The sequence below is a fragment of the Varroa destructor genome, unplaced genomic scaffold (genome assembly GCF_002443255.2).
Source record: "Varroa destructor unplaced genomic scaffold, Vdes_3.0 BEIS01000003.1, whole genome shotgun sequence".
Lineage (NCBI taxonomy): Eukaryota > Metazoa > Arthropoda > Arachnida > Mesostigmata > Varroidae > Varroa > Varroa destructor.
The window spans coordinates 27,495,164-27,505,537 of record NW_019211456.1 but is presented as its reverse complement, the minus strand read 5'-3'; the positions used below and the strand labels follow the sequence as shown (position 1 = coordinate 27,505,537).

Sequence of the window (10,374 nt, the reverse complement as noted above, 5' to 3'; positions counted from 1 at the left end):
CAACGGTTGATCTACTGTTCCACATAATTGTAGACGGTACCTTTCTTCGGGAACCAACAATGGCTGACAGTGGCTATAAATTAGATAAATCGCTGCTTGAGTCCCGTTTTGTATCACAGCTTTTACATACATAGTATGTTCTGGTCACACTTATAGACGCTGTGAGCGTAGTACATGACGTAGCACTATCGCGTCAAACAGTGAGTTAGAATTTAACAGTACGGAGAAGTCATCATCCTTCTAACTTCAACCGAACTATCAAACTTCTAGGCTAGCAGATAAAATTTGTCTAATGAATACCTCACTTTTGAATAAAGACTTGTAAATAAAAACAGGAGAAGGAAGGTATCCTTTAGTTTCGAAAATCAACGCTCATTGATCCAGTCTTTGTTTTCCGAGTGCCATAACACTATGAAAATTCATCGAAGATAGATAAGGATATTTGGTCAAAGAGGTTTTAAACGAACAGTAACATAATTCGTGCAAACATTTCAAGAACGAAAATTAGATTAAGGAACAGCGAGAAGGTGGTTTCAGGAGCCACGGGACGAAAACGCATTGCCGTAATCAGGGAGATTTTTCACGGTAGCAGACCTTAAAGTCTAAGGGCTATCTCGGCCAAAATGGATACTTCGCAAATAACATGTTACAAAGTTATAGTCACAAATCCTGAAAATGCGGAAACCGAGTGAAAAATGGGCCTGTCCTGAAATAACCCCAGACTCATCGGAAACCCATATGGTGTAATACGTGCAGTCTGCAGAACTTTAATCGATAAACAAACTCGCTTGGAGCTCACGATCGCTATAGACGAGACATGGTCCAGTTGCTACCGTCAGCCGGAAAGGAACAAAGCGGGTGAATGACATCGCTCTGCAGAGAAATCAAGACAGGCTAGAGTAGGTTTGTACATAAGGTAACAGTAGTACTTGCAATGGATACCAGGGACACCTGTCACTTGACCGAAAATAAAATAATAAATGCAGCCTGCCATCTCAAGCCCTTTAAGAGACGTACGGCACGGTAATTGGTAACTCGCAGACCAGTTGCTCGATGATGCCAGATTTCTTCCTTCCAATTACTTCCTGAAGTGAGCAAAAAGACATCTAATGTCGGTTTCAATCCGTTTATTCTGCCGCTCTGGGTTACTGGACCTTTTCCGTATCTTAAAAAGGGCAGGTAGTGAACAAGCGTATCGATTTATTTCTTACAAGCAATGAATATGGGAAGTACATGTGAGAACGCAAACGTGTAGGTAAGTATGTATCCAGGAGAATCACCTCTGATGATTATTAAAAAATAGCCATTCTAGCCCAATTAGTTCGCCGGATTCGGTTGCGACAACAGTCTAATATGAAGGGTTCATCTTCAAACGCGAATGGAAAGTTTAGATACTGAAAGGGTACTATATATTTAGACTAGCACCAAATTTCTATGGGTCTTTATGAAGATTCTCCTTATTCATAATAAACAGTAACACTGTTTAAATGGCCGAATTTTTTTTTAATGACTCACTCACGGATAAAGGTGGGCACAAACTCCTCAAAACCTTCGATTATTAAATACAACTTGATAAAGTTAGAATGAAATAGTAGGAGCTGGTGCCTTTCTATTATGAACTTCTAACCTAGACGATTAGAAGAAGTGCTTGTCGCAATCATATCGATGCGGAGCGATCTATTTTTGAAATCGGATTAAGAGGGTACGTTTCTGTCGCTGCGCCCATACTGATTTATGTTCCCAATAGCTGCTTGCTTAAAGATTATTAACTAGGTTCATGGCTCTATCGTTCAATTTATCATTACCTGCATGCCTTACCTATTGGATTAACATTGGGAGCCTTCCAGTTTAGCTAATATCCTTCATGTCAGCTTCACGCATGGACCTTAGGATCCCCGAAGCTTAATTTAGGCCTAACCTTCCGGAACTGAAGTACTGCCACAGTATTAGAGACTGTAAAGGTTGCCAGAATTGTTCGAACTGAATCGCTCCATATAGTTGGTAATAAAAGCTTACCAAATGGCCTTACATTCTACCACGGTAAAAACCGACCTGCCTCGAGTCAGGTATTCGAAGATGTAGTAAGAGCATAAACAGCATATGATTTCTTCATGTGTTATTCGCTGTAGCAGTTCGCTGTTGCTATTACTGGTCTTGCCTGTAGTTCCGATTTTACTCTTCCGTGGAGTGCTTCACGGCACTACAATATGTTCCACCCATTAGCCACATAATTGTTTACTATGAATTAGGCCATGTATAGTCTACATGGAGCGCACATTCAATAGTGTTGCAAAAAATGGGACCTTGAGATGCGGAATAGTTTTCTCGTTATCATTCATGATTAATAGGATGTAAAATAAAAGGCCCCTTGTCTAACATCTATGCCACGTAAAGCATATGCGGTAAAAATGAATCTTAGAAGTTGGTAGACGTCGTAATTTCAATCTAGATAGACAGACAGACGCAATTAACATTTAGCACATCTTCTATGATCACGTAGGTGGTTAATGATTATGGTATTGTTTCGCGGTTACGGTAGGAAGAAAGGACAATTGTTCTTGTAATGATTGATTTTTACAATTCAATGATATACAAGAATTCACATTGTAACATTAGATTAAATAGCCCGCATACAAACACTCAAAAATGGTCTGGCAATGGTCTAGTTAAATTTAATATGCCATGATGATCGATCGCGTCGCTCGCACAAGGAGGAGATAGCAGCACTGCAGTCGTACTGCGCAGTTGACCAGTTACGATCCTAATAGGTCTCAAGGTTGTAAGCGATCAGGCCTTAAAAAAGCTACACGTATTTGAAGAATACATTTTAATTTGCAATGAGTTACGATATTTTTTGGCTACCTGAACAGGATTAGAAACTTTTTAAAAACGGCTTGAACCTTCGATGGAATGTTATCGCGTAACGGAGCACATGTGTATATGTGTGGAACCTTCTACTAACACAATCATTTGAAGACTACCTGTTTGAAATTAGCTTCACTGAGAGAAGCGTGCTAGAATGCTAGAGTTTTACTTTAAACAATATTTCGTCAGTGATCCCACTTTCCATCGGATTTCTCCTAAGTTTACTTGCGAGCATTAGAAAATACACAATTTTATATCGATTTCGAGTTGTACACAAGGATAACCTGACTAGGGAACGTAGCACAAGTTTAGTCGTGTTGGAAAAATCGTATCATACACGGAAAAGTTAAACCCTGAGCGGATACATGGCCTGATATCAGGCGTTTTGGACGCGCTCAGCTCACTTTGTGTTCGCTGCTCAGAGAGCTAAGAGAAACTGCTAAATCCGTGTTGCAAGTTATGATTAGGAACCCGAAAACCTCATAACCTTAATCCGACACATGAGCCTGATGCTCGTCTGAAAAGGGCTAGGAATACAGATTCTGTAGGGATTCAGATTTTATATTCAAGAGTGGATCTAGGATCGTTGCTTATCTCGTGTTGGTACTGCGGTATTGTTTTGAAGTTTGCGCATTTTCAATATTTGAAGCCACTTAGAACACTATTTGTTAACTAAAATAGCAAGTACATGACAAATCGCATACCGGTCTTCGTTTACAATTGTGGCACAACAGACACAACAATTCTGCTAGGAGCGCCAACGTGAGATTTCATCAAGTACATATGAGTCTGTCAGAAACAAAAAATTGAAGCTTTCTGAGTCCGTGAAATAACGTACATGCTGAGAAAGGCCCAACATTTTGAATATGCTAGTATGCACAACCTCGTGATGGAGCACTATATGGCGCAGTAAACTTCAGGACGTGTGAGATGTTCTAGGTTTAAAACCTGGGCACACCTCGGTTCGTGCTGGAAGGGGCCATCAGCTGTCAGCTGGACGTTAGACTCGAAGCATCTAAGCTAGCATTCGCTGCCCAGTCGCGTTTATCGTTCCAAAAATTTGCATCGAACAGCTCGAGCTGCTACGCTTTGCCAACGATATTTTATGCACATATATGTATTTATCAGTAGCTGAACGTTATTTTACCACCGAATGTTCCTCAATATGAAATAATTTTTGCCCACACTATAGAGCTATAATGTAATCTGATGTTATAGGTCGGAGCATTTTGTTTATGGATCACACACAAATGCAAACACATTGGGTATCTGATTTTTTTATATAATTTGATTTTGTTTGTTATTCCTGAATCGTTTTCGTGATTTAGTTGATATATTTGTATCTATATCTAACGTTTACAACGTAGATCCTCTTTTCAAGTAAATGAAAACGACTTAACGTCAAACTATCGAATTGAACTCCTGTGGAATGCTTTTATCGCAGTTATAGGAACTACCCTATTACAGGCATCTGTCCTTCCTTCTATCGTATTTTTTGACTTGCATTTTGTCTGTCTGTGGACGTTATTCGTAGCTTCGCAATCGGTACGATATCAGTAATATCAAGGATAATGGATTTGTAACGAGGATCTTCGCCAAGACCTTCTACTAGATATCTATTCGTGATATACTCTAAATCTGCCTTGAAATTTCGCGGGCCGAATTGTCTGTTTTGGAGGTATCGGCGCTACGCAGTCTCAGCATTTGCAAAAAAAATTGTATATATTTCAAGTGACTAGATTGTTGAGGGAGATAATTTTTTCTTTGAATAAGTCTGAGCGAAATCCATAGATAATGTATAGTTATCAAAATAGAATCCTACAGAAAAATACTGTCCAATATTTTCATTATGAATTAATACATAACCGTTGTTCTTTAAGTTACTACTTAAACTATGGTTTGACTCGGCAAGTTACTTTTCAATACACTCCGAAAGGAAGACTTTTTGAATGCAAATAACAAATAACACGTCAATTCTAGAAGATTAGTTGTGTGCTTTTACCTTCTTTCGGTGGTTTAACGTCAAATAGCACGCTAGAAACAAAGAATCTCGAGGTTTATTTATACCAAAATTGTGCAATGTACATATCGTAAGAACTTATACAACAGAGTTCGTGATCATGTTTTCCGATCGAACCACCATAACTAGGCTTCGCGAGTTACTAAGCGAAAGAAAACAAAATCACTCTTAACGAAAAACCATGCCGGAGTTCAGTCACTTGTCAACTATTTCAGTATCTAACTATATATAATTAACTCAGATTTAAATTGAGGAAGTTTTTCCTTGTCTAACCTTATTGTGTATGATTCCGCAAAACTTCAGAACAACGAAAGGCCCAAATTTGCCCGGTTCGGTGGATATAGTAATTTGGCAAATTAATTAAGCCCTACGTATACGCCTGTATATTATGAATATAAGCACTCGAACGTGCGCCTCTTTGTTTTGTAATGGTAGCATTTTCATCTTTGTTGTGATACGAGATTGGCCTAAATAGCTTTAGTGGTTAGCGAATTTTAATTTTTAATTTTAAAAAACAGGAAGCCGAACACTCTGAGAGAGATGCAGGGCGGGTCCATCACGAGCCAAACAAGTCTGACGGTGGCGAAAGACCGCGTTCTGCACACGCAAGACCAAGGGGGATGCAAGGTTACCGTTTTTACGATTCGCATGGCTACCCTATATCCTGTCTTGTTACCTTTCTGAACTAAAGTCCCGTAGGTCCAGGTAGTTCAACTCGACTCCCAGGATCTTTTTCGCGCAAACTCAAATGATTACTGAATGATTTTTTCTAGAAACGTTTAATATCAGTCGGTCTGTCTATCTCTCTGTATAGATATGTGCTTTTGGCTAAATATCGTTTTAGGTAAAAAGGACCAGAAAGGTTTTCATACAGTGCAGCAAATCTGCATTTGTTGAAAAAGCCACAAAGTCTAATGCTTCTTACGAGATAGATTTGGCATGTTTTCGAAAAATTCAAATACCGATTTTAGACGTTATTATTAGGCTGATCTAATACACATTTTTATTTTTGGAAATTGCGCTTATGCCTACTGTAAAATATAGATCATAATAAATACCAATTTTTGTCGCATTACTGCTACTATTGCATGTGCATGTGTTGCGTTTTAATAAACTTGAAAGTGACTTATAGTGATGACCGCTTTGTGACTAAAACTGGAAAGTGAGCAAACAACATCAATTGAAAGAGATCGATATAGGGACAATACAGAAGATTAAATTCGAAAAATATTCTATATGTTTGTCGTAAATGCACTCTCAGGGATAGTTATGAATAATGCCGTGGCTGACCGAGCGTAAATCAGTACGAAAGTAAACACAGAATGGTAAATTACGATTTTTAAGTTATTATCTCTTGTTCTAATAAACGACGTACGTATTCCATATGCGTACATACACTCTGAGGTCCTTTGTCAACTTTTGTTCTTTGCTGTATTCAGTTGAATTTAACGTTAGCTTAACAACTTTGGTTTGCCCTCTTCAGTGTTTGCTCTGTCGGTGATATGAGATTTAGTAGAGGGCTGTTGTGTGTCCTAATGCTACAATTGGTGAACAGTTTTTACTGTCTTGCCTTTCGCCGCCGTTATTTTTTTAAGACGTTTTGGACGGACGCTGAAGCAATCTAGACGGTGTGCGTGCAGATTACTCTATCAGGGATACAAGCCTGAGGTTCGCGATTTCGCAATGAGCCTACATGTTGAATTCGCTTGTCATATGGCTTAGTTTCAGAAAACACTTGCGGCTGTTGCCGGGACGTTGGCGTGGAATCGTGTCTCCGTGAGACGCAGTTAATTCTGCAAAAAATATATCGACTTTTAATTCAGAGTACCTCGCATGAATGTTATCGGCTGGCTGTATCTTCTTGCAACATTCATGTGTCTACAGTGGAAATCTCTTAGGTGAAAAGCAGGACCTACTTAAGTTCTCTACGATAGCAAACTTTTGTAAGAGAGACTGTAGCGTTCAGGCGTTTTTCTGTACGGGGAAATCCGATTGGTGCAAATCGAAAGGACTAAGAGGATCGAAAGAACATGTCGGAAGATTCCGTAACAGACAATTTAAGGCGGTTCGTACGCTAGTGTTTATAGAGACGACTCGAGAACCTAATCACAGCAGGACTGTGTTCAATAATAATTAATCCAAACTTTTTCTGAAAAGTTACAGTTGTGGCCTGGGCAATAGTGCGACTCTAGTGCAAACTAACCCAACTATACATCCTCGAAAGTTATTTTAATTGCTCTCGATAAATCTCTGTTGGAGTTTGAATACTTCCACCTTGATTGTACGACCGCAAAGCTGTTCTTCTATTTTGACTGATAACTTATTATTCTTATTACACGAATTAACACTTTTATTGCTAGAGACGGATTCAGAATCGTCTTTGACCAACCTTACCTATAAGCTCGCCACTGTTTAGCCAAAATACAACTCTGTATGTGTGTATATATATAAGGTGTGTTTCTGCCATTTGTATCAAAATAGGCCTCACGCACGCAATTATTATTACTGTTATGTTTATTACTTGTCTATTATCAACATTCTATTCAATTGATGTAGTATGTGTAATGCGGCAATCACGGATTGTGTTAGGCCTGCGTGACTATTACTTCTATATGACCCGGTAAGTAGGAACGGTGATTCTAACGGAGATTGGAGGGATTGGCTGGATCGGCGGGCAGTTTCCGGCATGGTATCCGGAAACGAGCGAACACTATGTTGATCAATACATCAACGGGTACCACAATGGCTCGGTGGCACTCGCGGAAGTGATTAATGTCACGCCTTACTCTTATATTAAGATCTTCATATGATCTAGGCTAGCTAACGGTTAGCTTCGAAACTAAATAGGACGCGTTCGAACACTGGTACACTCTTTTGGTCAACATTATACCTAGTGAACGCGATTCTTGTCAGGCTAAATGAAAATCTCAAACGAAGGTCAAGAGTGGTAATTAAAAAAAAATTGTGTTTAAAATTTATTGTTAGTTAGCTGAGGTATAATATATGTTTGTGAATATTTTTTGTGAAAAGTGTGCTGCAGGTTTACGAAATATGTCTGTAAATACAGACGAAATAATTTGTTTGCTGAACATTGGTAGATCATGAGTACAACATTAGAGAAATCTATATGCCTATCCATCTCATGTTATTCACACTCTTTCGCCACTGGTAGAACATAGAAGGACCTGCATGGATCGCAGACGTTGGCCGATATTTCTGCGTACTTCATATTCTTATAGGTGTTTAAATGCCGGTTTGGATATTATTAACGTTAAGACACAATACCATAATAAAATACGCACCCATACAGCCATTCTTCAATGCGGAATACTTATCACGAGCGCCTTAGACCTAGCGCTCTCCTCGAAATCGAAATAGTCTTGATAAAATTACGTTTTTCATTAAACGAAATGGAACTGGTGTACATCTTCAGCAAATATGTTATTTTCGTAAACAAAAAGAAAGACTTAGTCCAGATTTAGCCGTATCAGAAAACGGATAGCGAACTGATTAACCGCTAAACCGAACAATTTCGAAATAATACCGCCACTCAGATGTATCATTAACGTGTTCTTATTGATCTTTATTGGAAATTTTATAGGTGCACGGAGTCAAAGATGACAACAATAAGGTAATTTGTTGATCAAGCTACCGCGTATTATCGCTGTAGAAGTCAGAAATGCGTGAAAAAAGTGATCATAGTCGTAACATTGTTATAATGATGACGGAAGCAATACGATTACGGTCGCTGCACACCGTATGTCACCTATTCTATTTTTCATCTTCCAGCTCGATTTAGAAGCTTGTAACGTAATGAATCTTTTTAATTTGGTAACGCTCTGCTCATAGAAACAAGGAAACTGATTCTCATTGAGAACGTGAGCTCCTTTCTTCACATCGAACTGCCGACCTTCCTCCTGTATTGGAGTACATTCTGAATGTACTTAAAGCGTACGACACGTTTGAATCTTATTTGTTTTTAGACTAAAACATTTCGCTTAGTCCTACGGACCACTATGACACGTTGTTTATGTTGGCCTTTCATTGCACTAGCGGTCTCGCTTACAAGTTCGACATTAACGTCTTGAGCCATACTACCGCTGATACTTTAACCAACATCTCTGATTCAGTTGATTAAGGGTAAATTGATGTTATATATTTATATGGATCAAAATTATTCAAATAAACACATTCTATCAGAAACTCATACGAGTTCAGGGAGGACAGTGTGGTCTGCATCGGCACATTGTCGGCAACGGCGCAATGCGAGGCTTCTATGACTCGTAGCACTTAGCCTTGGGTTCGATCGAAAGTAAGCTTACTATTTCGTTATTTGCCAAACAACGTGCCGTTGTTTCGGACGACGAAACCTATGTATTGTAAAATAGATCGCAATATAGGCGTATTTAATCGATGTTGGTCAGCCTTCGCCCTTCAATTTGCCTTTGAGACAAATCGTGCCTTAACATGATAATTTTAATTATATATTACATCATGTCATATTTAGCTGGTAATAAACTTTGATTGATTATGAATATTGAGAAGATCGTTTGTAACACCTACGAGCGTTATCTATGGAAAATTGCTGTGAGTTAGTACATTAGTAAGGGGCAAGATGTTACTTCCATTATGAAGCGACACATAACCCTTTAGAATTAGCGCTTAGTTTGCAAGGGTGCCTCTTGGCTGCAGTCACACGAACTAGTGAAACGTTTGAAAGTATTTTTCTGGTTATTGTTATTACTGCTTTTTAATGAATACCCAAAAAACCCGTACCTCTACTGAATTACAATGAAGGTTTGACCTTTCGACACCGCTTTACTTCTCGTTTCATGTGGCACCCCTACTTTATACCCCGCTTTGTTCAAAGTGTTTTCATTTGGATAGATTTTGTGTTTATCCGCACTCAATCGACAGCATACGGAAATGCACCGGAATAGCTTTAGAACTAACATAATAAATATACGTGCTAGTTCCAACAGCCTCTCAAACGCATTGGGTCTTGCTTACTTATTACCATATACTTTGCCTAATACTATATACTTTATAGTCCTACTATATACTTTATACGACTCAAAGAAAGAAAATATAACAGCTGTCACTAAGCTCCCATCTTATCCAAGGATATAATTTTAGAGTCATTCCTATACCGAACCGAATGTACTAATATTGAACTTTCCAAAGTTTCTCGTGAAGTTTTACTACTGAAATACTGAGTGCTCTATTGTCTACTCCAGCTAGCATTTCTTCACGAAGAGTTAGGTGTAGTGGCGGTTTCGTCCGTTCTAGTAGAAATAAGGGGGCAAAAGCAGTGCTATAAATATTACCACTGACGGCTTTGCTTTAGGTATTCGGGTATAAAGATGTACCTTTTTATTTCCTTAAACTGACTATAGCTAAACACGGTCCTTTTCATCGAGGTGATAAAAACAGGTAAATCTGTTTATGATTTGGGTGCGATGTTTCGGTCGATCATCAAATGGAATTAC

The 10,374-nt window shown here is 38.8% G+C and overlaps 1 protein-coding gene across 3 annotated transcripts in view; it reads left to right on the top strand.

The window, feature by feature from the left end:
- LOC111247040 (uncharacterized) overlaps window positions 1-10,374 on the top strand; it is a 138,426-nt gene that overhangs the window by 59,347 nt on the left and 68,705 nt on the right. The gene's annotated exons all lie outside the window — the stretch shown is intronic.